The 4,930-nt window shown below is 51.5% G+C and overlaps 1 protein-coding gene across 3 annotated transcripts in view; it reads left to right on the top strand.

Moving 5' to 3' along the window:
* The window catches only part of VANGL1 (VANGL planar cell polarity protein 1), a 48,434-nt gene that overhangs the window by 3,279 nt on the left and 40,225 nt on the right, over positions 1–4,930 (top strand). For 2 of the 3 annotated variants that reach the window (XM_042809852.1, XM_042809849.1), the window contains exon 1: positions 3,194–3,245. The exons of the other annotated variant lie outside the window; for it this stretch is intronic. The gene's annotated coding sequence lies outside the window, so the exon portion shown is untranslated. Of the gene's footprint in view, positions 1–3,193; positions 3,246–4,930 lie in introns of those variants that run through there. 3 annotated transcript variants of the gene reach the window in all.

Below are 4,930 nucleotides of genomic sequence, written 5' to 3'. Positions count from 1 at the left end.
GCTGTGCAGTGCTACGCATTTTCCCTTTCTAAATAGCAACCACCCCAAAAAGGAAGGAAGGTGTTTCTTTGTACTTGTGTCCCCCTGGCCTTCCTCTTCCTCTAAACAAGATTTTCTGCAGCATAAAAGCTGAACTATGGCTTCACGTGCATATCTGTTGTTGCACATTTACTCAGGCTTCAGATGTATGCTGGTAGATGGAGGTCACTGGCATGGAGTGAGGTCACTGTTTGAATGGGCTACACAAGCAGTATCATCCCTGAGGACCTGTGAAGGGGCATCCAGCTCTCTTCATCCCATGCTGGAGAGTCAAGCTGATGCCAAGTAAGAGTGAGCAGTAACTCAAACTAGCTCAGCTTGTGCTTATGTTTCTTACTTGAGACGAGTCCCTGCCTCTTATTCTCTCAGAGCATTGTGCACACAAATTCTAGTTTAGGTGAGGAAGCTCTGTGGCCTCCAACTTGAGAATGGTCTTTTCATCCTACACAGTAAGCAATAAGAAACTGCAGAAACAGGTCAAGTTTTACAGATGCATGCAGATCTGTGATTTTTTTTTTTTGTTACTGAATACCTCACTGTGTGCTGGGGAAGGTGGAGTTTGGATTTGGAGAAAACAAAGACTAGTTTCCAAGGTGACAGGAAAATCTACATCAGTTTCAGCCTCAGTATCTTAACAAAAATATTCTATGTGTCTCCAAACAAGGCAGAATCCAGCTCACAAAAATGATCAGTAGAAAAATGTAATAATAAATATCCGGTGTACTTAAAACCAAGTGAATCTAATGATCAATGGAGGGAGAAAAAAGAAGCAAACATTTTAGCATATTTAACATGATCTAAAAGTGTAACCTAACAAAGTTATGTGAAAGCTCCCGCTACTTTAGAATAGATGATTTTAGAAGAGTACGTGGAGGTTTATTTAGGTAATTTGACAGGATAGCTGGCTGGCCATGAACTATGATCAGAAAACTAAAATTTAAGACAGAATGACTCAAAACACAAAGGGGTTTGTTATAAGAAGGGATAATGTCTGTGTTACAGAAAGTGACTATTCAAGCAGATCCAAGATCACTTGTGTTCTACACATGTGACCAAAAATGCACTTCTCCGTGGTCTGCTGTTCAACGTAAGTTTTTCAGAGCAAAAACCAGAATGCAGTAACAAGATTAGTAGAATTACAAATATTTTTTCCTCTAAAAATAAGAATATTAGTCATGCTTCTAAGGGAAAATAAATAAAACAATCAAATGAGTGTTCAGGGAAGTCAGAAGCTGCTGTTTGTAAGACCTGAGAAAGTTTGTTTTTTTCCTGACTGCTTCTTTTATTAATTTATTTATTGAAGTAAGTGCAAAGCTTTCCTTGCCTACTTCAGTGAACTTGAAGTTGTAGCACGTGCATTCACTCATGTCAGGGGAGGTTCAGGTTGGATATTGGGAAAAATGTCTTGTCAGAAGCTGTGGTGAGGCAGAGGGAGCTGCCCAGGGAGGTGGTGCAGTCACCTTGGAGGTGTTCAGGAACCGTGTAGATGAGACACTGAGAGCCACAGTTAGTGGGCATGGTGGGTGGGTTGGTGGTTGGGCTAGATGACCTGAGGGGTCTTTTTCCAACCTTGGTGATTCTATGATGCGTGTGCATATATTTATATAGGGGTAAGGAGACAAATTTTGAGGAAATTAAGAGGTTTTGGTGAACATAGGCAAGTCAGCTGCAGAAAAGGATTTAGAATCTGATATCCCTTTTCTGTGTGCGGCATCATGAAACAGGCCTTGTGTCCTGTCTGGGTCTTGACACTTCATCTGTTCCAAATGCATGCCACAAAGCAGTACCAGCCATAGAATCAGAAGGACCTTTAAAGGTCATCAAGTTGAACTCCCCGATACTGAACCCAGACACCCACAGCTAGATCAAGATATCCTGAAAAACATAATGTCCATGAGCATAGCACTTTACAAATTCCTAAACTATGATCCCACCATGCAAGTAGGTTGACTCTTGCCAAATGCTTCCTCATGTCTCAGTGGTCTAAGCATGATGAAAGATAAGCATGTAGCAGCACCTCACTATCTGCCTCTGAGCCCATCAGCACATCCCTTCTTTGCCTTGGTGCAGTTGTGGAGCAAAGGGATCAGTGCTGGGCCCAGTGTGATGTCACAGAATCAGAATCGTTAAGGTTGGAAAAGACTTTCAAGATTCAGGCCAACTGTCAGCATGTCACCAGACATAGCACTGGGCAGTTGGGAGGAATGCAGCAGGGCACTGGTGCCTCAGGCAGGTTTGGGCACGAGTTGATACAGAACATAAGATGGACACCATCGCTTGATAGCAGTCTCTTCCAGCCCTGTCATGTGCTGGAACACACAGTAATGTGCTGCGGAAACTATCTGACAGCAGTAACTCCAGTGCTATCTGCATTCATTCCTTTCACTGGCTGCATTGCTCTTGAGTAATTCAAGTTGCAGGACTGGAATCTAGGAGGTCTGGCTTTCTTCTGTGCATTCTCACAGAGGAGGATTAGGTTAGACATTAGGAGGAAGTTTTTCTCCCAGAGGGTGGTGACACACTGGAACAGGTTGCCCAAGGAGGCTGTGGATGCCCCATCCCTGGAGGCATTCAAGGCCAGGCTGGATGTGGCTCTGGGCAGCCTGGTCTGCTGGTTGGTGACCCTGCACACAGCAGGGGGATTGAAACTAGATGAGCATTGTGGTCCTTTTTAACACAGGCCGTTCTATGATTCTCACCTGTGAGTTCATTGTATGGCCCCAGACCTTTTTTCAAACGGGCTGTCCTAGAGAAAGGAGCACCATGCAGGCACAGAAAAGGTGAGGGTGGGAGGCACGGTGGGTTAGGCCTTCAGTGCTGGGGTGCCTTCCCTCACCGCAGATCTCTCCGAGCGAGGAGCGCAGACAGCAGCCTCTCGCCAGGGAGGGAGAGAAACACGGGGCCGCAGGTTTGGAGGGCGAGAGGAGGGACGGCTCTCCGTGCCGCGCCGACGACAGGTGAGGGGCGAGGCCGGGCCCCGGAGGGGGAGGCTCGCGGCGGGGCGGCCGCTCCCAGCGCGGTACAGCCGGGACCGGGCGCACCCCGCCGGCAGGGCCGGGCCGCGCGGCTGGAGCCGGGGGAGGGACGGGGCGGTGCCGGGCACAGGAAGCGGAAAGCGGCGGCGACTGCGGCCGCCGCCGGGGGAAGGCGGCGGGGCACGGCGGCGGGTCGGTGCCGGCTGAGCGGCATGGGGCGGCGGCAGGCAGGTCGGTCGCTCCGCGTGTTTGCGTGCCCGCGTGGGGTCCGCGCCCTCCTGCCGCCGCGACTCCGCCGCCGGGCGGGAGAGGATCCCGGCGGCCGTCTGCGTCTCCGGGGCTGGGCGGTGGGGCGGGCGGCCGCGAGCCCGACGGGGAGGCCCGGGGGGTGAGAGCCACGGGCTCGGCTGGGCGGCCCCGTTCGCCGCGCTTCTCGCCGGAGCTGCCCGCTGGGAGAGCCGCTGGCGGGGTACGGGAGCGGCACGGCCGCGCTGCCCGGCGAGCGGCCGGCTGGGTGCCTGCGCTCGTGGCGAGCAACGGAGCGGTGATGTCTGGTCGGCGGATTCGCGGCTGGGGATCTGCTGCTTGGGAGCTGAGCGGAGATTCTTCCCAGCGCCCCGGCGCTGCCGATTCGCGGTGCGGAGCTGAGCGCGCCCAACAGAGGGCAAAGCTATTCGCTGCGTCGGGTGGCCGCCGTGGAAAACAACCCCGTGCCTTGTGCGGAGGATCTGCGGGGTTACGAGCGAGTCGCTTTGGCTCCGCGTTTGTCCGTAACGCCTTGGCCGCGGATTTTTCCAGCCATAAAAAGTGAATGCGTGAAGTGACACCGACACTGCGTTCATTCCTTGAAGTCCGTGCGCTGCGGAGTGCGTGCTGTGAGGTCGCTGGGCTGTCCCGGCTTTCGGAAGAGTTGCGGAGCATTCCCAAACGATGTGATGTTTGCAGAGTTTGGCCTTCAGCGTGCTGGGCTATTCTTCCCCGCGGGAGTTTGGCCGCAGCTCTGAGACCAGCGTTAGTTTAGTGGTCAACTCGTTGCTAATTTCGAAAAATAAATGGTGAATGGAGCCTTGCAGAAAGCCTCCCCACAGAATGCTCTGCATGAGCCACACGCGGTGTTGGAAGGGCTTCCAGCCTTGTGCCAGCCTCCCGGGCACCCAGCTAGCTGCCCTGCAGTCGTTGGCTTTGGAACGGGCTCAGGCGCTTGAACTGTGCCTGCTGGCGCTCACCCAAACACAGAACTCCTTGTGGTTGCTACTGTCCTTTTGGTTTTAGTTAGTAGCGGCAGTGTTCTTGTATTATGGATACGTGTACCTGGCAGGGCTTGCTGCCACAGAACCACACAAATGAAACACAGCCTCTGTGACTGTGGTAATCCTGCAGAACTGAGCGTCTTGCTACTTTGGTGGCCTTCCTTCCATCCACCCCTCTGACAACCAGAGCTGAGAATGGTATCAAAAATGTCACCCTGCTCTTAGGGATCATGTGGCCCCTTGTGCTGTGTCGGAGCTCGAGAGACGGTCTTGAGCAGAGAACCGTGACACTGCTGGAAGCAGTCATTGTGAAGGTTTGGCAGAAAGAGTGAGTAAACCATTTTCAGAACTACCTCAGGAGTTTTAATTCATCATCAGCTACCTGATTGAGGTTGAAAAACTGGTTGTTTTCTCAGGGGCCAGTGCGCTTTGTTCTTGCCTAGTCTACGTGGTATCTGTTATGGATTGAGCAGAAGGAGAGCATCAGAGGGAGCCTCTGTCCTGAGGGTTTGTTTAGGGTCTTTAGACTTATTCTTTAAAATCCAAATAGACAATTCAGGAAGATGTGGATATCCTAAAGGAGAGGGTATGCTTTTGGTAGAGAAACCTTTATAATTTATAGCCTTTAATTTTATCCTGGTATCTAACTGCTGTGGATACAAGTAA

The sequence above is a fragment of the Centrocercus urophasianus genome, unplaced genomic scaffold (assembly GCF_019232065.1).
Source record: "Centrocercus urophasianus isolate 14NV4802_14NV808 unplaced genomic scaffold, USGS_Curo_1.0 seq_12, whole genome shotgun sequence".
Classification (NCBI taxonomy): Eukaryota; Metazoa; Chordata; class Aves; order Galliformes; family Phasianidae; genus Centrocercus; species Centrocercus urophasianus.
Note: the sequence above shows the minus strand (reverse complement) of the source record. Positions and strands in the feature narration are given on the sequence as shown.